Below are 26,154 nucleotides of genomic sequence, written 5' to 3' on the forward strand. Positions count from 1 at the left end.
CACTGGTGTCCATCCAGACATTCAGCCATTGACCACTACCCTCTGGATGTGACCATCCAGCCAGTTCTTCAGCCAATGAACAGTCCACCCATCAAATCCATCTCTCTCCAACTCAGAGAGAAGGATGTTGTGGGGGACCATGTCAAAGGCTTTACAGAAATCCAGACAGATGAGATCTGTAGCCCTTCCTGTATCTACTGATGTAGTTACTCCATCATAGAAGGCCACTAGGTTGGTCACGCAGGACTTGCCCTTGGTGAAGCTGTGCTGGCTGTCTCAAATCACCTCTCTGCCCTCCATTTGCCTTAGCACAGCTTCTAGGAGGATCTGTTCCATGATCTTCCCAGGCACAGAGGGGAGGCTGACAGGCTGATCGTTCCCTGGGTCCTCCTTTCTACCCTTTTTTAAAATGGGTGCGATGTTTTGCTTTTCCAGCCATCAGGGACTTCACCTGACTGCCATGACTTCCCAAATATCAGGGAGAGTGTCTTGACACTACATCAGACAACCCCCTCAGGACTCTGAGATGCATCTTGTCGGGTCCCAGAGATTTATGTTTGTTCAGGCTCCTCAAGTGGTCACAAACCTGATCTTCACTTACAGCAGGATGGACTCTGCTCCCCTAGTCCCCAAAGCTGGGTTATGGAAAAAACCTAACAACTTCCATTAAAACTCAATTTGCAAGTGCCTACCACTTATCCTATTTTCCTGTCCCCGGATAGCTGGAGGGTAATGGATCGGTAACAGTGATGAGGAAACCTGGAGCACGCTTGGCAATGCAGTACCAGTGCAGGATAATAAGGAGGCTTCTTATTGCCCACCTGGCCCCAGTATGCCCTATGCATACCCAACTGATTGCTGCTGGGAGCTGGGTCAGAGGTCTGGCACAATACTGCTGTTCTGATGGTCAGATAGCTGGGCCATATACACAGAGTGTTTCAAAAAGATGGGACCGGTTTCAAAGGTGTATTGATTTCAATTATTTTTGAAACACCCTGTAGCGTGCCCTCAGTCACAGTTGAAACAAGTGAGGAGACATCCCAGCTTGTTGCAGCATCCACAGTTTCATCTGCTGCCTCCACACCACAGACAAGGAAGCAAAACTGGTAAATATTGCACCAGTAAAGCAGAGCCGGCAGCACTGGCCACAGTGGCATGTTGGCTGCAGCAGCAAGAGCGCAAATCTTCCAGGGGAGAGCCTGTGGTGTGCATGGAGCAATCCTTAAAAATGCAACTGCAGCTTCTTCCAAAGCATCAGTGAACTCTCTCAGGCTAAAGACTATATTTGTGTTTTGCAAGGTAGTATAAGGGGTTATTTACTCCTCCTCCCTGCACAGCAACAGATATTATTCTTCCCAAATCCTTTTTTTAAATAGATATCCAGTTTTTCTATCTATTTTTTCCAAAGCTGATAATCCTACAGCCTCAAACCCCATTGCCTAACTGGCAATGGTTGCTAAATACAGCGGTGAAGGGAGGGGAGGACAGGAGGTGTAAAGAGGAAACTGCGGCTAAGTTTCCCCATCGTAGTTTCAAGTAGACACTTCTACTTCATTCTCACCCAAAATGGATTCGGCTTGCCCTAAATGAACATGCTACCTTCAAGCACATGCAATATGGAGCACAGTAAGGTGAAGCGTGGCCAACAGTGCAATCCCTGGGATTTGCCTCAATTTCATTTTCCTTGACATGGTATTCCTATTGCTGAACCCACACGTTGGGGGAAATACCAGTCTCACCTTTTCAACCCAGTGGGTGATACCATGTGGGCAGATGCATACTGCGTACTTTACATTTCTTGTTTGCAAAATTGGGCATTATTTATCTAAAAACCCACGGGTTAGCACACCATGAGCTTGCTAAGAAGCCCACTGTTTCTCCCCATTTCATCAGTGATGAACTGTCGGTGGTGTGAGCTACTGGCAGGCCTTGCCACCTTCCTCTAGACCAGCTTTATGTCAAAGCACACTATCAGACAGATGTCAAAGTTCCACCAGGAGTGGCCTGAAATAAAACAGCAGGTAAATGTAAAAAAACTAAACAAATACCACACACACAAAAACAACCCCACAAACACAAGAACTAACCCAAAACAAAGAGTTCAAACATCACCCAAGCAACAGAAGACAGGGGCAGGTTTGCTGCTTTGAAGGGAGTAAAGCCAACAATGCTCAACCTTCAGCAGATACATCACCATATCCTGAGCTTTTTTCAAGAGAAAAGGACACCAGAAACAGAAGCTTTTGTAACATTTTTAAGAAGAGGAAGCACTGCCTTCCCTCGTTCTCAGAGTGGATTAGCTGCCATCTGTTATGTGGTCAAGAAAAGAAATGACAATCCACATGAGCAACCAGTTGGCTGTATCAGGGTTCCACCTTAATAGAAGTATCTACCAATTCATTTCAAAATTTGAGATGCCTAGTGCCCCGCTCTGTCTTTTCTATAGGGTGTTCAGCATATCTGTACATATTGTTTGCTTTTATTATGAAGATATTTAACTTAAGAGGTCATTATCCTGTAATATCTAATTATGCTGTAAGAGAAAAGCTCTTCATTTTCAAAAGAAAAGCTATTTAGACTTACAGTCCTTTCCTACATCCACATCTTAGGACTGTCTATGAACTGCTGCATGAACTATTTTCTGCTTTAATATTTTCCTATCACTACACGTGTGTGGTTTGCATGTTGTGTGACACCAACTACTGCTTATGTATGGCTTTTGTGCTGGTTTCTGTGAAGGGGGGAGGAATAGAGGAGGATCAACAATCCCAGACCACAGCACTTTAAGAAAGCCCTGTCAAGATCAAGATCAAGTTGAGATGCAGACTTTCTTCTCAGTTCAGCTGTGCAGAAAATTGCCTTCTGTTTTATTCCTGTGCGGGAACCAAGAACATAAACTGCATCCTCTGCACTGAATGAAGCAAAGGTGTAACGGAGAAACATCTAACCTGCATTAAATGTGAACGTAATGCAGATTCCCTGGATCAGATAACAAGGTAAGCCTATTCTTGGCTTGATTTTATAACCTTCAAGTATTTCACATCTGTGATTCTTAGGAGCTTCTTTTAATCTCACCCCCTTTACAACTCATTTTGCAAGATGCCATGCTTTGCTAAGCTGATAATAAGCACACACACAAAGTTCCTCATTGTGCTTGACACATGACATAAATCGGACTTCTAAGTGTATCTGAGAGAGGAAGCTTATGACCAAACTTGCAGTTCTAAGCATAAGGAGGACAAAACAGTATTACTAGGGCCTATACAGGACAGCTAAATTTGCCTGTTTTGCAGAGATCATCAACAGATTGATTAGTTAAGATGCAGCACAAGCTATATTTAAAACCTCTGTATGTTCACATATTATAAGCACCCTGAAATAATTTGCTACCAAAATCCTATCACATAAAAGAGAGGAAGGAAACCATGTATCACAATTAGCAATCTCTCCCTCTCTCACACAGACACACATGCACACACAATACGGATCGTTTAATACTGTGTGTGTACACAGCCAAGACTCCAGAAGATAACAGCTATAGAGGATTTTGGTGGAATATTTATCAGATAATGCATGCTTTAAATAACATAGCCATATAGTCCATCATTCAGATTAGAATCTCTCACAGCTTGGAAATAGGACTACTACTTAAAAACTCCATTAAAAAAAATATAAATCTTAATTTGAAATGAGTACAAGTAATCAATGAGTAACATCTCAGTAGAGATGCACAAATATATGAATGACTATCATTAATATAATGCAAAACGTACCAGCAATAAAGGTTTTCAAGTCACAGAACAGCAACTTATTTTAATATTCTTTTTCATCTCAACTTCGAAACATTTCGTTGTGGACAGCAAAACTGATGCAAATTACAAAGAATGAGAGAACAACTAAGGTCTTTGCTGATCTTTTTTATTGTACAAAATCTTACACAAATCATTCTTTAAACATGCGTAGTTCTACTCCCTTGCTCATCTGAATGACCACAGTTAAATTTTGGAGTATTTAAGTTTAAGGAAATTTTTAAATTTAACTTGGCAAAGAATATATATTTCCAGTCATATTCAGCACAGCATTATGAACAATTCTTTCCATTACTTTTAGCAACACTCATTTATTACATAGAAAATCACAGTAAATACACCTTACTGATATTTCTAAGGAGTAATTTAAAGTTAAAACATAGGGGGTTATTCTGTGTTTATAACTAAAGACAGGTAAAATATGTCTGATTGTAGGTCTCCCTTTCACGCTTTTAAAGCCCAGGAGCTTTGGATGAGCATTTACCACCACCACAATGACCAGCTGTTGTCCGCCTCCCACAGCAGTTTCACTGCCGGAATAAACAACACATGCACATTTTTGCATCATTACTGGAAACTTCTCAGGACTTCAAAGGCATTGAAACCTATTTTATCCATCAGCTTCTACGGCTGAATCACCATCAGCATTGGTTTGAGAGGGATGCACCTTATAAATGCCAATGACTTGTTCTACAGCACGTCAAGAAATGCTGTGTTAGAAATATGACACTAAGGGAAAAAAAGTTATGTATGACTTAACTCCAGTTTTTATTGGCAATCACAAATGATTTACTATTTCAGCACAGAAATCCTCAACTAACAAAAAGCAGAAAACTTTTCTAAGAATGCATAAAATCATAGCTGCTCTATGCCAGTGAGTAATTTCATTTACATTACTATGACTAGTAACTTAAGCGACTAAGTAAAAAAACCCACCTATTTTCAAAACTACAGTCTGTAAGAGAACACCATGAGATATTAAAAACTTCTTCACATTATGTATTTTGAGATTGGTTAAAACATGCTTTTTTTTTTCCTCCTTAGGAAGCACAGCTTATAGACAGCACATCATACTAAGAGCACGCAAATCACATCAGAAGCAGCTGGGCACACCTTTCTCTCGAAAGGCTGGGCAAATGTTTTAAACAACAAGAAACAGTTTTGGCCATACTGACTTCTCCCTGCATTCACCTTCAACACATACCCACTATGTCTTCAAATATAATTCAGACAATAAAAATCTGACTTCAAATACTATTTCCTTAATGGAACAGTATTTGATAATGTGGAGAATTTTGTATTGGCTTAATTAGATCCATTAGACATGTGCCTTAGTACACAGAACAGGAAAACAGACTTAAATTCATTATCTCTTCTGAGAAATACAGCCTGACAGGCATGCAATACTAGTGAAAAACAACAACTGGCAAAACCCACTGGGAAAAAAGAACACACTTCATTTCCAGAAATAAAACATTACTTGTCAACCATTATGGAAAGGCTCCAAGAGCTGGCCATGCCAGCATGTGTAGGCATTTTCTCCAGCTGACCCTCAAAATTGCCGGCTGCTGCCAGCCTAAAGCACAAAGAAATCACAGCCTCCGAGAAACAAATACTGCAGTGCTGTGTACTGTGCTGATGAACTCGCCTCTTCAGATTTTTGGGAGGTGGGTGTAAGAGGCTATTCCTGTACCACAAGCCTTCTAAATCAGATGCTTAGAAATCTAACCTCGAAAACTGTTTTGCAGACCCTTGGAGCACGTGCACGGAGGAGCGTGCCAAGGGACCCTGCTCAGCAAAAACACTCTCAGATCACACAAAGCCAATTCCTGTTAACATCAGGATACTGGGTATTTCTTTCACTTAGGAACCTTGGAAGAAAACCTTAACTAGCTTTGGGGTAAGCTGCATGCAGCTTTGGGGTGGGTAGCTCCTTTCTCCCTATCTAAAAAGAAAGGCAACCCTCGGAGAGCACAGAAGGAACAGAAGCACCTCTCATCATCTTTGGGCACAACAGCACATGTCGGTCCTAGTAAAGCTAAGCTATTTGTCAAAGTTAGTTCTGCATGTGCTTCTGCAAATACTGGCTTCACACAGGAGGAACACAAGAACATGTCTGCAACCCTGTGGTTTCTGGGTCCTCTTTGGAAGTATGTACTAACCAGACTCTCTCCCAAGGGCTGCTGAGATACCCAGTCCTGTAATAAATGAGCTGTTCCCATAGATGTTCCCTGGATATTAGTCCAGTAGACTTTCCCACGCTTCTGGAGACAGGGAGGTTTTCAACTAGTTGGTAGGTTGTGCCTCACAAACACTGTTATTAGAGCCCAAAGAGCTCTCCTGAGAATTGGAATTAAGATAAAATTAGATGAAACAGCATGCTTGTCTGTATTTGAAAATGGTGACCCACCTTTCGGAAAAAACCCCAAAGCTAAAGGCCTCTACACCTCTTCAAATTTCTAAGTCAAAAATCATCAGTGACCTTAACAATACATCTAGTATTTTTACATCAAAGTAGGAAGATTTTAACTAATCTTTAAGTCTTCATCTAATCCATGAAAGATGATATGAATTTCTTTTATTCAAGTTCCATACTATGTTCCAATATTATTTTAGTTTGCCTTTTATTGAGCTGCAATATACAGTTAAAAGTGAATTGAAACTGTTTGCTAATAGAAAAAAAGCTAACTATAAATCATTAAGAGGTAATAAAATACATGTTGCTTAAATGACTGTAGCTTAATTTTTTTTTTCTAGTGTGCAAGAGATCTTCTGCAACACCTCTTATTCTAACCTGGAGAGCCTTTTGATTGATTGTCAAGGAGACACTAAGGAGGTCAATGGACATTCAGCAGACTTGTGAACATTTTTAAGTTTCAGTTATTCTGACTTTCATCAAGCTTTCTTCTTGGACAGGAGCACTCACAACACATAGCAACAACAACAAAAAAAAAATAACTTGACTGCTACTGCAGATGGGAAAAATGTGTGTGCATGATGAAGTTTCAGACAAAATTACATCCTTCCTGCATTTCTAATCTTATTAAGCTTGATTCTACCCAGACTTGTCAAATGTGCACATGGAAGATAAAACTCTTCTCAATGGGTTGTTTCCATGCTTCTTGACTGACTCCTCTGTTTTCTTCCCCAAGGTCCCCAAGCAGAAACTCTCCCAAACCCACATCTTTTTTTCACATACAAGCTCACCAAACCAAATGTTCTCAGCTAAAATTGTTTTTTTTTATTTGAACATGAAGTTCAATAACAGAGGAGTAGATATTCAGCTATTTTTGGCATAGCTTACAATTGAAAGCAAAAGAATCACAGAATAATGTTGGTTGGAAAAGAACTTTATGATCATTGAATCCATAGAATCATTTCAGTTGGAAGAAACCCTCAGGATCATCAAGTCCAACCATAACACAGCCTACCTCTAGCACTAAACTGTGCCCATAAGAACCTCATCTAAATGCCTTTTAAACACCTCCAGAGATGGTAACTCAACCACTTCCCTGGGCAGCCTGTCCCAGTGCCTGATAACTGTTTCCGTGAAGAATTTTTTCCTAATATCCAATCTAAACGTGGTGCAACTTGAAGCCATTTCCTCTTGTCCTGACTTGCTACTTGGGAGAAGAGACCAACACCCTCCATGCTACAACCTCCTTTCAGGCAGTTGTAGACAGTGATAAGGTCTCCCCTCAGCCTCCTTTTCTCCAGGCTGAACAGCCCCAGTTCCCTCAGCTGCTCCTCATCACACTTGTGCTCCAGACCCTTCACCAGCTTTGTTGCCCTTCTCTGAACTCACTCTCTGTTCAACCAGGCCAGTCATCTTCTCTGCCAGCTCATCTTTTGGCACACAGGGACAGCCTGCTCCTGTGTATCTAACATTTCCTTCTTGAAGAGCGACCAGACTTCCTGGACTATTTTGCCCTTCAGGACTGCCTCCCAAGGGAATGTGCCAACCAGCCTCCTGAACAGGTCAAAGTCTGTCCTTCAGAAGTCCAAGGTAGCAGTTTCGCTGATCATCCTCCTGACTTCTCCAAGAACAGAAAAAACCACAATAATTTCATGATCGCTATGCCCAAGCTGACCTCCAGACATCACCCACAAGTCCTTCTTGGTTCAAAAACAACAGGTCCAGTTGTTTCCCTAGTTGGCTCACTGATCAGCTGTGTTAGGCAGTTGTCTTTCATAGGCTCCTGGAGCCTCCTAGACTGTTTCATCTCTGCTGTGTTGTAATTCCAGCAGACACCTGGTAAGTTGAAATCTCCCACGAGAACCAGGGCTAGTGATCAAGAGACTTCTTCCAGCTGCCTGCAGAATATTTCAACTGCCTCTTCATTCTGGTTGGGTGGTCTGTGACAGACTCTCGCCAGGATATCCACCTTGTTGCCCTTCCCCTTGATTCTTACCCATAAATACTCAACCCTACCATCAACCTCATCAAGCTCTAGACAATCGGAACACTCCCTAACATACATGGCTGCCCCATCACCTCTCCTTCCTTGCCTAGCCTTCTGAAGAGCTGATAGCCATCCAATGCAACACTCCAGTTGCACGAGTCATCCCACCATGTTTCTGTGATGGCAACTATATCATAGTTTTTCTGCTACACAATGGCTTCCAGTCCTTCCTCTTTATTGCCCATGCTATGTGCATTGGTGTAAGTGTGCTTCATTTGGGCTATTGGTCCCACCACCTTTCTTGGGGGAGAAGCTCTAACTCCTACATGACCACTCTCAGGTGCTTCCATGGTTTCTAACACATCAATAACCCTTGTGTGTTCGCTGCCGCACAGCTCTTCATCTCTTGCCTTCACTGAGATGGCAGACTGAAGGGCTTCACTGGCACCCCATCCCCCAAATGCCACCCCCTGAGTTATCTCTGGTGAGCCTGGTTTTCTTCCCATACCCCTTAAAATCTAGTTTAAAGCTCTTTCAATGAGCCCTGCTAACTCCTGCCCAAGGATCCTTTTCGCTCTTTGAGACAGGTGCGCCCTGTTTGCTGCCAGCAGGACTGGTGTCATGTAAACTGACCCATGATCAAAAAAACCCAAAATTCTGCTGGTGACATCAGCCCCACAGCCAGGTATCGTTCTGCTGGGTCTTCCTGTATCTTCCCTCCAACGGGCGGGACAAAGGAGAACACTACTTGTGCTCCTGACCCCTTAACCAGTCATCCCAAGGCCCTGAAGTCCCTCTTGATTGCCTTCGGATTTCCCATTGCAACCTCATCACTGCCCACCAAAAAATCAATAACAGATAATAATCCAAGGGCAGGAAGTTTTCTCTTCACATCTTTAGCCCAGGGAGGCAGCAGACTTCCCTACGAAGTGGGTTTGGTCTGCATAACGGGCCTTCTGTTCCCTTCAGAAGGGAGTCTCCTATGAAAACAACCTGTCTTTTTTTCTTCATAGAAGCATTTTTGACACCGACTTGACCTCTGCGGGATCTCCAACTTAGTTGAACCATCTTCCTCAACAGTGTTGTTTGGTTGACTTGCATATCGCATACCTCTTGTGCAAGTCAGCCTGAGAAGGTGGGGTAGTCACAGCAGAGACCCTCCTTCTGTGCCAGGTGGGAACATGTTGCCATTGTCCACCATCCCTTGAGTCACCACATTTCCCCATGCAGAGATAGGGCAGGGAGTCTTCTGTACCGTGTGCCCTGTCTATACACCAGGCCTGTCCCACAGAAGGTAGGGTGTGGTCTATCTCGCTCTCACACTCTCTGATGCTCCTCAACCTACTCACCTCCTCTCAGAGCTGTGTCAGTAAGGCGTGTGTCCTCCACCTGGGCACACCTCCCACAGCTGTGCTTCCTGCTGTCTTCTGGTGCTGGTGTCAGAGCAGGGCACACCCTGCAGCCTGACACCTGGGTGGCAGCATCTTCCCACCAGCTCTCGGTAGCTGCATCACTTGTGGTGGGTGCTGACATTACAGAGGCCATTGCTCTGAGAGCTTCTCTGCTCTCCCTGCACACCCCTCCACGCCAACTGCCACAACACGCTCCGTCTGCCTGCTCTGTTTGCAGCACTCCTGATCACCAGCGTCCCCCGAGCAGCTTTTTGTAGGCGTGGGGGTGGTCACCATTGCCCTGGCAATGCTCAGGTCTCATCGGCGACTCCCATGAGAGCTGGTGGCTCCTGATGGGTCTGACTGCTGACTTGGACTTTCCCTGTCTAGAGAAAACGCTTCCTGCACCAAGACCTGCTGCTCCACTGCAGACCAGGTCAGCCCTGGAGCAGCTCCCCTCAGTGACTCACTGGTGGTCTTGGTTACACTGTGATCTCACCATTCATTTTTAAAAGCATCTGAACAAACCTCGTGAAGGATCTGGAGCACAAGTCTCATGAGGAGCAGCTGATGGAGCTGAGGCTGTTTAGGCTGGAGAAAAGGAGGCTGAGAAGACATCTTATCGCTGCCTACAACTACCTGAAAGGAGGTTGTAGCATGGAGGGGGTTGATCTCTTCTCCTGAGCAGCAAGTGATAGGGCAAGAAGAAATAGCCTCAAGTTGTGCCCGTGAAGGTTTAGATTGGATATTAGGAAAAATTTCTTCATGGAAGGGGTTGTTGGGCACTGGAACAGGCTGCCCAGGGAAGTGGTTGAGTCACCATCCCTGGAGGTGTTTAAAAGACAAATAAATGAGGTTCTTAGGGACATAGTTTAGTGACAGTGTTGGGTTAATGATCTGACTCTATGATCTTAAATGTCTTCTCCAACCAAAATGCTTCTATGACCACATCATTTTTCTCCAGTCTGCCTGTGTCATTTGTCTGTATGTCTGCTAGAAATGACCAGTTTGAACTCATAATTCCATAAAACACCACTTCCTAAATTCATTTGCAGGTGGTTTCTTTTTCCTGTGGTATGAAGACTCATTTGATGACAAAGGAGGATGAAATGTTGATTAAAATTGGCAGCCATCAAATGAGCCGCAACCCGAGCCATGCTCCTGTGGTCAGATCAGAGTTCCTGCAAGTCTGCTGTGCTGAGCTCAAAATCATGGCTCCCCAACCCCTTCCTAAAAAACATCTTCATCTGAAGGAAAACTGAGAATCATCGGGATTAGACTGTCTGGACCTACTTAAAGACTCTGTTTAGGTCTTATACCACCTACAGAATATGAATAAATTTAAAAAAAACACACCAGAACAAGCACGCCCCCTAATAACATCAGTCATAGCTAGGTCTCCAAACAATGCCTTTGTACTCACATTACAAATAGATATTCAAAGCCTAGATTTTAAGCAATAAAACTTTAAAAAGAGAAGCACCACCCCCTTCTGAATAGTAGTTTCCAAACTACTTAAATTATTTAAAATACAAAGAAGAAGATATGTACAAGAAAAAAGGCAATGGAAAGCACTTCTCAGAGAGCTCAGATAGGCGCTGGAAAGGCTAAGGAGAGATAAAACAGAGAACTGAAAGAAAAAAATGTTCTATTAATAGCAGATACACTTGCAACTACAAAGGACTAAAAATATGAATTGCCCGTCCTGTTCTGTACTTAATTGAATTACAGCCAAAAAATCCCAAGTTTTACTATCAGTTTTCTCCCCATTTGAGACAAATTCCTTGTTATCGTTTAGAAAGCATTTTGCCACTTGGGGTGGAGGCGAAGAAATGTCACATTTCCAGTAGTTCTTAAACATGTAGCTGTGTTACAGACAAGTTTGACAGGTTCAACCTTTTTCAAAATGAATGTGCATAGACATGTGCTCCCTGAACTATGTTTCAGTAGAGGCAAGTTGTTTTCTTGGAGAACGTCTAAATCCTCACAGGTTACGTTATTCAGTCTAAAACAGTGTCTTCTTCAGTTGTCCTGAAGGAGGTGGATTCAGAAATAAGAACTCTCGACAGATGGAAGCCATTCAATGCAGTATTGCTAAAGACAGAGAGGAAAAGAAAAGGCAGAGAGAAATCCAGATAGTGCAAAATAAATATCAGATGGTAAATACAAAAAAATTCAAGGGAGGGAGTAAAAGCAGGAAAAGAGACTGACAAACACTACGATAGTCCTGGAACTGATGACATGACCCGTCGTTCCCTTAGCAGACCACGTGGTCGGCCTTTTTTCTGCTCCTCCGTTCTCTTACAATAAAATAAATGAGAACTGTGTTTATCAGGTTTCTGCAATCATTCCGGGAAAATTACTTGCTGCCGCAGACTACTGCTCCATTTTTAATCTCATTTCACTTAGGAGAGTTAAAAATAGATGTTAGAGCAGCTCATATTTTGAAGGCACGTGGGAAAAAAAAAAGCTGTAGCCCTACCTCGCATGCAGCAATGGGTGCAGACATCAGCAGAGCTGATTGTGGCTCTCTGTCGGCAGTGATCCTGTCAGTGAAATCAGGCAAAGCACAAACTAAATCATGCTCACAGCACGGCGCTGCCTTAGCCCACAGCCCTGCAGACACATTTCACAGCAGCAGAGCTATTGGCAAGTTAAGGAGACAAGTTTACAGACTACACAGCTTCAAGGGAAGCAAACAAGAGTGCTCTGCCATCTGGTCATTCATCACCTATTTTGACAACTCGTGTTACATGTTGACAGGTTTGACAGGCGAAAGGTAAGCTTCCAGTCTCAAGATACCAGCCGACAGGTCTTCCTTTGGCACAGATAAAATGGTTTTCCCTCTTGTCAGCTCTGTGAAATACAAAATGTGTTCCCCAAACCAGCAGCAGCCATGGTGGCTGTTAACAGCTGAGCCTTTGTAAGGAGAAAGGAGCAGCAGGTCAAACTCTTCACAGCTGCTCTGTAAAGGTCCCCTCCAGTGCTCGAAAACAACACTTGATTGGGAGCAAAGCCCAAGCTGGGGAGCTCAGAAGAAAGGACTTTCCCATATAGATTTAAGTACCATTTGCTGTATGAAAAATGCTCTTAGAACTAAATGTAATAAAATATTTCGGGGAAAAAAAGGCTAAAGACTTAATGAAACAGCCAAAATATCAATCTGAAGGCACTCTCCAATAGAATGATATTAAATATTAATGATTGCTTTAGTTACCTCAGAGGGGGTTTTCTATTTCTATCAGTTTAGGCTCCTGATCAAGATATGTATCGGTACAGCTGGCCAAGTAATCTGGTTTTCTAGCAAGTTTGTGGGAACAACTCCCCACATCTGTGCCTCCAAAGACAGTAGTAATATTCATGTCTGGGGTCTTCCTGTTCATCTTCCCATTCTTCACTGGGTCCTTTTATTGTCCCTAGACAGTCAGTTTCTTATCTCTAAGGCTGCAGCTTCTGTTGCTAAAGGTAGCATCCTTATCTTACAGCTTAACTGGCTCTGGACCTGTCTTTTACTTGACTAGGTAAAAGTTCAGCACATCTAGGTGAAAGTTCACAGCCTGCAGCCTAAGACTTCAGGAAATTTAGCTACTAATGCTAAGCAAGTTATGCAAAATAAGTTCTATATAAGTAGTATAATAAATTGAACAATGTATACCACCAGTGAAAACTGGTGCTGCACAAAATTTGGCACAAACAGCCAGGAGTTTCAGCACTCAAATGCTCTAAGACACTGCAACTCATGCCATCAAAAAGAATTCAGTTAATTTTTCCCATGGCTTTTCTTTGGCTTTTAGTCAAATTGGAAGCTACTCTTATTCAATAAACCCCTTACCATTTGTCCACACAAACTGGAAAATTTCTCTAGTGCTTTCTTTTCACTATGAGACTTCTTATAGATTTGACACGCCATAAACTGAGATGTCATAAGATGAAGCCTGTGAACAAAAGCACTGTCCCTGCTGAGCAAGGAACAACTGACACTCTTCTAACCTGGTTCACAACACACCAGCACCAGATCCCTCTCTCTCAGTCATGCAGGAGGAGATTTCATACAGTAGGTGCAAAACAGAGGAACGCACATGAGTTACTCATCGTGTACAAGGAGGCACATCCAGTAACTGATGTGGAAAGTCCTTCTGCAAAGTTGCATCAGCTACTTGTGCCTCTGGGCTCCTTAGAGCCCTCAAGAGAGAACCATCCTAGAGGTCTCGAGTTCTGAAGCAGAATAACAACCTCTGAGGACCCATCAGTAAAGCACAGCTTGGGTGACCCACGCATCTCACGCCTCACGCTGGAAAACAAATCATGTGGCCATCCTGCAGGACTCCAACCAGCCTCAGAACCACAGGTTATCATCTTCATCCTAGGCAATGTACAAAAAGCAAGTGTGTCACTGCCTGGTGTTAGAAGGTCACCCATTTCTGACCTCTCTTATCTCTGCATGTGTGCAAATATACCGCATGGACATGTACGTATGAGCATCGCACGAATAGCTGACCACCTACTAAAATAATAGCATGCTGCCTAAATGTGCCATTTCTTCTTCTACAGAAAGAGAGTGTTACGAACATTTTGTTCACTTCAAAAAAGGTAAAAAACGAGTTTAATAAAAAATGGAAAACAAATCACAACCTTTTCAAATGTATAAAATATTTATACCATTCTTGACTATGTAAAACTAAAGGGTACTTACAGTAACAGCTTGTTAAAATAGAATATCAATGACACTTGAACCAGAAATGGCAAGAAAAGTATAGAAGAACGGAACATCTGATGCGACAGTCTGAAGAGAGACAACAAAAATGTGTAAATGTCAGACAAGGAGTAAAAATGTCTGTTGCTTACTTTCCTTTTATACGGATAGTACTTAAGTGTCTGCATATATCATCAGAACATGTCTCACAATCATGGTTTATAGAGACTGAAAAGAAGGGAAAGAAAAAATGACCCACTAAGCTGAGGTAGGAATCTTTTGGCAGACATCCCAAAACATCCAACAAGAAAAAAAAAGTCTAACCTTATTTGGAAAAAACACAGAATTGCACTCAAAATATATTTGTATTGCCACTTTTTATTGTTAGGGGAGAGATATGAAAAATATGCTTTCAGAAATATATTAACTCACACAAAATGAGATAATTACAAAAATATTTTTAAAAATCATTAGAAAACCACTTAAGTCTAAAAATTGTTTGGACAAGTTGGCTATTATTTCACATTTTCTCTGCACAGGACTATTTTTGTCTTCTTCCAGTGAGATCCTGTTGTGATCTATTTTTACTTACACAGAATTATACATAAACCAGCATTTTTAAGAGGTAAATATAGAAGATTACGAAGAACTAGAGGGATGAAAAATGTCTTGGAAGATCACCATTGCCTTTAGAAGTGAAATACGCGGTCCTCAGGAGAGCAGATAAACAGATACCAAACTCTATGGGGAGCTGAGAAGGAAGAGGGAATCACAGGCTTGCTATACAAGTACAAAACTACCAACTTTATAATGGATCAAGTACTCTGAACTAGACCGTGGGCTATCAGCTATAAACAGGTGCTCGTGCACTGTAAACAAAGTGAAAGGTAAAACCCACTTGTTTTCTTCAAACAGTCCAATTCTAAATCATTGGGTGGCTAAAAGAAGTACAGGATGATTTCATTTCCTTGTATGATTTCTAAGATTTAGTCTCCTTGTATGACTACTATATGCAGTGGAATACAATTGTGGAAAGCCTACTGAGCTTAAGCTTCAGATGTTCAAACACATAACAAAAATGTTCCAAAATAATTTTTTTAAAAGTTTGGTTTTCCCATCAATGAACTCCTATTCCTAATGGAGGCCATCCATGTTCCAGTCAGTTCTGAGTTACTCCATACATCAATTTTTATTTGGTTTGGTTTTTTGGGTTGGTTTGTTTGTTGTTTTAAGTTACTGTGTAAAAGTATGTATTTCTAATTATAAATACACAATTTTTAAAAGGGATATTTCTGACTCTGCCTTTAAAGAAAGCCACTCACTCCATCTTGTTCTAAAGCCAATGATCCTCTGGGGATGAATGTGGAGCCCCAGGGAGGCTCCCAGGGAACCAGATCAGCTCTTTCGGCTGGAGCTCGAGTTGCCAGAGGTTCTTACCTGACAACTTCTGCCCTATTGGGCTCAATGACTGAAAACATCAGTGAACAAAAGACTTCATGTAACAACTATTGTGCCTGTTATTTTGTGCTACTAATTATTTTTTTCTTTAATTAAATAAACCGTTGCAAAAATCAATGTCATCTAACCACGTTGAAGAGTTCAAGGCTCCAGAAAGTACAAACTGCAAAATGGAATAAATCTAGCCATACAGCATTTTCACCACTCCAACTTTTTGGTATTGTCTTTTTTTTTTTTTTTTTAAACAAGCTGTTGGACATACTGCATCCAGTTGCTACAAACCAGTACAGTAGAAAAACTAATGTACTTCATACCAAGACTGTAGCTGCCAAGAGGTACAGGCAATGGGATATTTCAGATGTTCAACTGCTAAAAACACTGACTTGTATCATCCAAATTTCCTTCTCATATGCTAGGTGTGAACTTCAGCGGCTCAAGCGAACACCGCAGGTCTGCATTTTTGGCAGGGTATTGATTATTCAATGCATTAGCAGTTATTTCTGTTGCTTTCTTCTTGTTCTGAATGTTGTGTGAAATGGGGATGTGTAGGTTTGCAGAGTGGATTATGCTCTCCCCAATGTAAAGAATCCATTGACCGGTCTTTTTTCCTGATAAGATTCATCTTTATTTGCAATCAAAAAAAAAAAAAAGTATATTTGGGGAAGGGGAGAAGATAAAATAATAAAAAGTTTATTATCTGCTCAGCTGTGTGGCAGTCTCACATGAGACCAGCAAGACCGGAATAAGAATTTTCACTCCATTGCCAACATCAGTATCCTCCTGGAGCAAGCGTTAATCTTTCTTCACATCGGTTGTAATAAACACAATTTTAAAAGTATTGTGATAAAGAACATCATTTCAGTGTACAGATTCTCCTTTCCTTTTAGTTTCTTCTTGAGTTTGGTGCATGAAGAAGGACAACTCAAGTTCTCCCATTTTCACGGGCCACATTTAAAAAGGAAAGACACTAGTCCAGAAAATCACCAGTGCTGAGATGATGGCAGTGAACCTCATTACCATCTTCAGCATTTCCCTCCCACTTTGGGAAACAGAGAATGGAGCATTAGTGTTACTGAAATAAAGGAATGAAAATACATGTGAAGCCTAAGGGAGTCTTTTTCCCTTTTCAAATATAATCCATACAGCATGTGTTCGATGAACACTAATTAAGCATAGTAGAAGCATTTAATTTGTAGTAATGAACTTCAAATCAATCTTCAGTCAGAGTAAACTCTTATTAAGGTCAAGGGAAACACTGCAGGGATCAGACTGGACTAATGAATTTCAGCATAATCAAAATACTTGCCTTTCTGTGCATGTGCTTGTAAGTGCATACCCAAAAATCTATATACATAACATATGCTAACCACACACATACATATATATGTAACTTATACTAATCATACATGTGTGGGTTTTTTTTTTTTTTTTTGAGAGATGACTGCATCCAAAACTTGCTGGTGTTATTAATGATGAAAATACTACTTAGCGGCAGAAGTTCTACAAATTCAACAAACTGAACCATACATTTGCATGGGAAAAGGGACATCAACAGGATAGGAAGCACTGCAACCATCAGTGAACCCAACTTTCTCAGCAGCAGCTCTTTGGGAAGTCCATTAACACACAATTAGCAGGTTTTCAGCAGGGCATTATAAAAGGTAGATGTAATGCAGAGTCATCATAAACATGGAGAGCTGTAACTGACGTTCCTGCTCTAGTCATAGGGCAGCCCCCACTTTGCCAGCTGAGACAAAGCAATTAGATCTCTACTTGCAAAGATATAATCAACACTCTAATTGAGCAAGAACACTGAGAGAGAGAGAGAGAAAGACTTGCTTCTCATTTGGGCAATACAGAGTTTACCACACCTATTACACATCAATGACGCAGGTCTGCTGACTTCTTTTGATTTACCACTTTTCCATAGATAAGAACATAGAACAAAAAAAGACACAAAAGGTCAGGTAAACCATTAAATGTAAGGTAAGCTGTTTTCCCTGAAGTGGCACAGTTATGGCATGTCGGCACTTCACACTCTCAGATGAAGTGAGTCTTGGATTGGCCTTGTTAGGTAATAACCTTTCACCTCAGTGTCATGTTTGAGTTACGGAAAATACTACGCATTAAGTGAACTACATTATAACAGAGGGAGCCCTCCTGTTTCTGCCCACCTACAGGAGTTGCAGTCGTAGCCACCCAGTAGTAGGAATGCTATGAGGTTTGTAATGCAGATATGTGGGTGGGAAGCCTTGCTCACACCATGTTGTTCAAAAGAGTCCAACTCGTATAGGTCTGCTCACAGTGCAGAATATCATCATATCCACATCCCACAGCTACCAGCAAAAACACTGCCTTCGACACATCTCTACAATAATTAAAATCAGAATGAAAACCATACTTCAAAAATGAAAGGCCTTAATACAAACACCAAGTTTTGCAACTGGAGAAATGGCAAAAGAACGAGTATTTTAAAAATCCAGAATGATGCCGGTACATTGTTTTTTCTAGCTGACACATACAAGCAGTAAATTGGTGCTCTAGGCAGGGAAGCACTGCTCTAACCACTCCTGTCAATGTTCTTCCACCATGTAACATCTTGCAGCCAACCTTCCTCTCCAATTCATTCTTCTGAAGAATTTCCCCCCTCCATTGTACGCTATTCCTACAGCTGCCAGTTGCACCAGTCCTTATTTGAACTGACTGCAGATATACATACCTAAAATCTAAAATAACTCATATTGCAAGCACTAATAAGAATGCTTTGGGGCAGTATCCATGAATATTTGCATCACCGCAATACAGCAGATGCTACTTCAAGTAAACATGCAGTTTTCTGTCCTCCTCAGACAACACTGAAATAGTGGCAAAAAAAAGAATCAGGAACTGTAGGTTTTACATACTGAGAAAAGAAAACATAGGTTGCAAAACCAGACACTGCAGAGGTGACAACTGAGCTATGTTCATATTAGCGAGCTATATAATAGTGGTGTTTCACTAAATTTTAAAACAAAACAAAAAGGACTAGGATTGAGATAATAATTTTCTCATGTAGGTCCAATCATAACACCGTAGACATTCCCTCCCTCCCAAAATTCTGTGCAAAGTTACTGTCAGTATATTTCTGTCTAGCCCAATAACAAATGCAATTATTCATAATAAGCACAGTTATCTGCTGGAGTAAAAGGTGTAACACCATGCAGGACGGATATTTGGACACAGTACTTTTTAATGCTTTACAAGCAACTTGTTTCCTTTTACATGAATTGAGAAGAATGAACATGCTTACTGAGTTAGCTTTTTAGTTGGTAGATGCAGGCACAGTTGCAATTCCAAAACAGCAGAAAGCAAGCAGTCTCTCCTATTAACTCTTCCCAAGTGATTTAATCTCAGTCTTCTGACTGAAGCTGTTTTGCCTCTCAGTCTTGCAGAAGCTTGGACAACTGCAAAGCACTTGAGAGTTCATGACTCAGCCCACATGCTTGAGGAATCACAAGGTATCTGGGGAGAGAGAAGAACGACAACTCTCTTCCCTTATTAGAAAATGTAAGAAGTCTTCCATTTCCCACCAGTGGCTGTAAACAGAAATCCTGCTGAAGAAGAGGCCTTTATGCTCCAGAACTGAGTGAGCCCTACAGCTGTTGTTCTGTGCTGACTTTTCATCTAAGGGCAGATCCCTTCTGTGAAGACCAAATATTCCCTTCTCAAAGCAGAGGCAGTAACACTTTGGGACCTCCTCTCTAGGTAACAACAGCAGCTTCACACGGAAAGGACCGCTGTCCCCAGCAGGAGAGCAAGTCTTTAGGGACCACACATGACAACGGCATTGATCAGCCTCCAAAGACTCCAGAGCATTTTACACACCAAGCGATTGTACCCACCAGTGGCACAGAGTTTTCCCCCACAGCCTTTAGGTCAAATTTTAATCAAAAGCTTTCTTATTCAACAGATGTCCTCTGAAGGCACGAAGAAAAGTAATCACTAGAAACAGTTGGGCATTTCACAATATAGAAACAGCTTCAAGATGGGGGACACATACATTGTGCGTGCCAGCAGCACAGCAAAGCCAAATAACAATGGTACAATCAGCCTCTTGGCTGAGCGACAGCAAAATGAAACATGACAGTCATTAGAAAATGTGGCAGAAATATCAGCATGATTTCTACGGAAAATAATCTATAGGGGAGGGCTAGTGAATGTTATGAAGCGTATATACAGAGTTTTGATACATCTTATATGGTGAATATTGAGCTCTGGGTTCTCACACATCACTTAAGTACAATCTGATTAATATTTTACCAATGACATACCAGTATACTTATTACAGATGGTGACACCCTCAGTATTTGTGAAAATAAATACTTATAAATCGAATACAATAAAATATTTAGACTCCTCACACTGAAATTTTTATTGTCATTTAGCCAACATACAGTTTGTTCTGCAGCAGAAGAGCAACCAGAACACTTCCAGTACGGCAGCAGATGATCACATTCAATAAATCCAACAGCCTACTGCCACCAAAAGGAAAGGAGTGGAATTACTCCAAATGCAAAGTAACTTTTATTAGCAGTGGAATACAGTAAATTAAACTTATGTAAGGAAGACACAAATACAATATTTTCATCAGAATGAACAAGTCTTTGAAAACAAAAAAAATAAACCATGGGAGAGAATTTGCAAAAGCTGATCACCACAGTTTCTCAATGTTCTGCAGCCTTACAGGATAGGATGCTGGGAAGCATGAAAACAGAGGGTAGAAAAACAATTGATAGAAGAACATTGAAAAGCTACAGCTCCCCAGGGCCAGCTGTCCTAGGACTTTGTTCTGCCTTCCAGGATATTCCACACAAGAAAAGAAATGAGATTTTAAAAATAATAAAAGTAAATGTAATAAAATAACATGATTTCTCTACAAAATAAATTTGGCATTTTAGAAAGAGGTCAGATTCACGCGCATTCAGAAGATCTATGGGCAGGAAAGGAAACAGCTGTAAGAAGTACATCATCATGACACCTTTTATAAATACAAAACCAGAACTATGCTATACACAAACCAGGGGAAGGGGGGAAATTGAATGCTTATTGCTGCAGCAAATATTTTTGCCCTGGTTTTGTTTAAAACAAGACCAATTCTCTTTCAGTGATTTTTCCTTTCAGCTAAGTCCCTCTAAGTAACTGCATTTTTCTGAAGTTAGTTGGCTGCATATTTTTCAGACACTGTTTGTTCCAGAGCTGCTAACAGTAGGAATGATATCCAGAAAAGGCCCAGGTTTATCCTTACTGCTACAGCAGCCAAGGTCACTGATAAGTTTTGTACAATCCATAAGTGAGAGGGGTGTAGTTGGACGGATGCACAGACAGAAGAGATGACCAAAACTGACCTGCCAGGTATTCCATGCCATCCATGTCATACAGCATCTAAAACTGGGAGATCATGAAGGCCTTGTCCTTGCCTGTCCCCCTGCAATCCTGGGCCTGGTTCCAGTCCGTACATCCCTGAATCCAGCTCCTGTTTACTGCAGAGTCCAGTCCAGAACTTCCATATGCCTGCCCTGCTGGAGCAACACCTGCTCCGCTGCAGGAAATTCAATATTGGTTTTGTGTATTTTACATTATTTCTCTCATTATCAGTATTATTAGTAAAGCATTTTTAACTTCTCAACTTGTAAGCCTCTCTTCCTTTTCCTCCCATTCCCTTCACTTAGTGGGGAGGGCGGCAGGTTAACAGAGAGCGTCTGCCACGGTTTATTGTCGTCCTACAATATACAGTGACAAGGAAATGCTTTTGTGGTCCTTATTCATCTCCATAATTTTCACAGGTGCCATGCTTTGCACAGACAGAATGCAGGATGGCATAGGAAAGTCCTTCACCTTATGTATATTCAGTTCTAATATAAGAAAGTGGCTGATTTATGGTACAGAGCTATGATTACTACTTCAAAGACATGAAGTACTACAGCAGTTAAGTCACAAGAGCAATAAATCTCTCTGCTTCTAACCATCAAGAAGATGGGTGTCAGATTAAAACACAACGCTCAAGAGACAAGAATGAGGTATAACTCACCCCATTCAATCTAGGTGCTTACATTACCTATAAAGTCAACAGAAGACAGTATAAGACATCTGGTCTTCTCCATATTTACCATACAAAGGACCTGGGCATCTAAATGAGGTATTTGAAAATAAACAGTATGGCCACTTTCCAAAAGAATGTACTTCATGCTATTAGGTATTATCATCAATGGAGACAAAACAGTTACCTGTCTTCTTCTGAACTTCATGTGTAGATCACTGCACACAAGGGAAACGGCTGCACAAATAAGAACTCTGACTTTCTGTTGCTATTCTGCTGTTTGCTCCCCTTCCGCCACCACCCAGAGGAGAAAGGAAAAAACAAAACTACAAAAAAGATAACACAACCATTACTGTTAACATTTTAATAATGCAGACCTCTCACAAGAAATTAAATATAAAGACTGGAATAACCTTGCTCAGAAATTCATGTGACAGTAGACAAGGAAGGGACAACACAGATCTTCAAGTGGAGCTTGCTCCTTCAGGTGCTGGGGAGACACCAGTATCCAAGACGTGTTGAAAGACTAAGCTGTTGCAAGCACAGAGGAACACTTTTGAAGTTTGCCATTATCAGCAAATACAACACACAAAAAACTCAACAACAACAACCCTCCCCCCTTCCATATTTAAATTCACAGAGATACTAAAAGTGTTCCAGACAACTCTCTGCAGCATGCAAATATGTTTTGCGGTTCTCAGCTGCCTGAACATTTAGTTAAGCAACTTGCAGGGCCAAGATGACTTTCCCATCACCCTTGCTCGGCCACCTTGTTCAAACAAAAGGAAACAGCTCACACCATGTCTGTGCAGCGGCATCAGACAAATCAGTTTATGCAAGAAGCAGAGATTCGCTCGCTAGCTGTAAGAATCAACAAGGAGGTATCGCAAATAATAGTTAGGACAATGGGTTTTCCCGCTAGGTAGATGGAAGAAGAGGCAAAATTTTAAGCCTCCCTACTTCAAAGCACAACCCTAAAATCAACCTTTCCCCCCTTATATTGGGAGGTGTCAGAGAGAGTAGGCCCTCAAAATGACCAGAAAACCAAGGGATTTTCTAGCATGCTCTAGAACAGAGATCCTGAAAGCATTCATTGGACCTAGGTGTTACTTCAAGTCACCCACTAGAAATAAGCAGCCCAAAAATCCATGCATACATGACATGAAGTAGTGTCTGTACAAAGGAGTTGTGTATTGCTTAGCTCAAGACTTCAACTTTCAAGTGTGTACAACTGCATCAACTTTGGTTACTTCCCAGGAATTTTATTGATAAGGAGGTGAGCAGAGTGGTGGCCACGAAGACCATGAGACACAACTGGTAACAGCGAGATGCTGCTCTACGCTGGAAGGCATGACCTCCAAGACCATAGGTGTTATCAGTTTTGGTTCTTAAAGCAGCACATGGGGAATATGATATCCTCTTCCCAACACATCGCCATCCTCCTAAGCTATATGGCTAAATATGCAATAATTTTAATTATCTGCGTTTTTCTGGGGCTTGAATTAACATTATGTCCAGAATATGACATCTCAACAGTGCTTGAATAGGAGTTGTCTTCCGAAGAGAAAGAAAAAAAAGACAAAACCCAAACAGAACACAGACAAGACCAGGGAGTCTTCAGTCCTGCAAGAAATGGTCTTTATGACAGAGCTGGTAATATTCATTCCCGGGTTTTCAGGTCTTCATCTGAACTTGATCATTAAAGAAACAATGAATCCTCCATAAAAGCAGAAAATGAGTGCCAGCATCCTCATAAAATTCCAAGTCTGTCAACTACACTTGCCTACCTAAGTTTCTCTCGCTATTTCCTCTGGTCGTGGCAATGTCTTTTCTTCTGGCCTCAAACACATCATAGTGGCTCAGCAGCTGTCACGTTTCAGTGATGGCTAAAGAGCCACCCATTTCCACAAACAGTAAAACAAAGCCTATACAGAGTTCGGAGATTGTTCATACAAACTTACCATATATCTAAAATTACTACACTGCAGTACTGCAGTGGAATAAACAGAAGAATACTACTTGTGCTTCTTTTGTTATCTGCCATATCTCTGAGGTAAGACAAAAGCACCAAGAAAAACAGATGAGAAAAAAATAAAGATATAACCATAAGGTCTGAAAAATTACAATCAGATTAGGGGTGAATGGAATACCCGAGTAAAATTTGGCTTAGGCAGATTTAGAGAGGAAACTAACTTTTAAAGTAAAACTGAAAAACAATTCAAGAATTGAACAGGAATTGCTGAAATATCAGCCAGAATACACAAGAATGGGGGAAGAATGTATGATGAAGTACTAGTTTCATTTTCTAAAAGAAAATGGTACAGCAGAAAGACATCTTTTTTTTCAGTGTAACTGTCAGGTAGAACTCAAAACTTCTTGGCTTTTTGCCATGGATTCAGACACTGATCCTCAGGGGGTTTTGGTTCCTGAGCTCTGGCAATGCACAGTTATCATTGCTCCATGAGACAAAGCAAAGAACAGGCAGTGTGCCCAAATCTGAGAAAGTCTAGTTCAGTGCTCAGTATATCAGCAGCCATGGATTTCGGTTTACTTCAGGATGCCAGCAAAATAGCTTGCTACTTCTGAAAAGCACATCTCGCCTCCTGCTCCCCTTCACTCCTGGCTACACAGTACCAACTGTCCCCTTGAATTATCTCTGACACCCACCACGTCTTTTCATTAAATAACTGAAACCCAGGAACTTCAAAGTAATTCTCTTTTTCTTCCTCCCTTTGAGTTATTTAATAATCCAACAGAAAACTGTCAGCTCACAAAGTGGTCCAGAAAGTGCTGTAGTTGTCAAAAGGTAAGAAGTGACAGATGGGCCAAAAGGGGCAAGACCCCCCATTTTGACAATAACATACTTCCCAACTGGCATCCTGCATCTCACAGAACATGTGGCAGATCCGACTGCTCTGCCCACCAAGGTGGTTTTCTTCAGGCATGAGTGACCATAAATAATTATCAAAGTGATACATTTCACATGTGCAGTTCCTTACCTGATGCTGCTGCTAACAGTGCTGTGAGCACAGTGTCATCATGTGAGAATGAGCTGCGTTTTTTGCTGAATCCAGTGACACTGTGTGTAATGATCCGGTCACTACTGCTGCACCATCAGGATTTAAAGCAGCAGTTAACTGCTTGTCTGCTAACATGCATGTTTGCAGTAACATACTGACTCCTGATACAAAAATAGCAATATAGGGAAAAACAAAGCACAAACTTACTTTTGGCCTAACAAATAAGCACACACATAAAAGCAAGAAAAGCCAAGTCCTATTCAAGTTTCCGATATTTTTTTCACCATACAGACAAAGACAAGGTAATCCCAAGGATTCTTCAGAGGACTGTAGTTTAAAATATGCTGTTTTGAAAAACAGATTAATGATCCTTAGCAATACAAACAGCATGTAGCGCTGTAGCGACACAGAAAGCACAGCAAGCAAACACATTGCAGCTTCACTTGTACATAGAAAAGAACATTTTAGAAAAAGACAACATAAAAAGCTCACTGCTAAACACAGCATGAGTTTAGGCATGAAAACTTATCCAGCCAAAGCCACGCTACCGCATTTTGTTGTATTTTCCTCACACGAGTCTACTGAACCACCACCGAGTGTGTAAAGCCTGCGGAGCGGTGGCGGATTTGCCCACCAGGAGGCGGCCGCCGCCCAAGCGTTCCGCACCTGGAGGCTCCTGTGCCACTGGGAGCTGCGGCGAACTACGCGCTTCCCTCCGAACGTGGGGGGAAAAACACCTATTCAGGAGAAAAATACCTTCTCCTCTCTGACGCCTAAAGTAAAACCTGTCTGCTCTTTAAAATAGCTTGCATCACAGTTGGTGATACTTTTCCCAAAATACAGTTTTCCTTTAAGAAACCTATATTTCGAATTAATAGCTCTTCTTAAAAAGTTCTCAAGTAGCGGTGCTTATTTCCAGGAGCATAAGTGCCCAGAGTCGCGCTTTGCCCTTCACAGTGTCCGGGCTCCCACTTCTGAGGAGCCGCGAACAGAGAGCCCGACCACGGCCCGGTCCCGCACCGAGCCGCCCGTTCCCCAGCCGTGCCCGCTGAGGGGGAAGGCACAGGCGAGCCGAGCCGCTTTCATTCTCCCCAACACGCTCCAGAAGCGCCCGGCACAGCTCAACCCCTCGCTGAGGGCAGCCAGTTCCAGCCCCGCGGCAGCCCCCGCAGCCGCCAGGGCCCCCCAGGGAGAAAGCCACTCGTCCGTGTGTGGACACTAGACACGCCGAGGCGGAGAGGCTTTAACCCACCGGGCAGGGCCCCCATAGCTGAGCCACTTCCCCCTCCAGAGCCCCGTCCCGG

At 41.9% G+C, this 26,154-nt stretch overlaps 1 protein-coding gene and 1 long non-coding RNA gene across 2 annotated transcripts in view; both read right to left on the bottom strand.

Moving 5' to 3' along the window:
- The window catches only part of COMMD1 (copper metabolism domain containing 1), a 79,059-nt gene that overhangs the window by 52,682 nt on the left and 223 nt on the right, over positions 1-26,154 (bottom strand). The window lies entirely within an intron of this gene.
- On the bottom strand, positions 18,966-26,142 carry LOC139827503 (uncharacterized). Its single transcript, XR_011738126.1, has 4 exons — positions 24,830-26,142; positions 22,244-22,361; positions 22,018-22,156; positions 18,966-21,332 (listed from the first exon to the last, which is right to left on the bottom strand). It is a non-coding gene; the product is annotated as an uncharacterized lncRNA (long non-coding RNA).

The sequence above is a fragment of the Patagioenas fasciata genome, chromosome 3, assembly GCF_037038585.1.
Source record: "Patagioenas fasciata isolate bPatFas1 chromosome 3, bPatFas1.hap1, whole genome shotgun sequence".
Lineage (NCBI taxonomy): Eukaryota > Metazoa > Chordata > Aves > Columbiformes > Columbidae > Patagioenas > Patagioenas fasciata.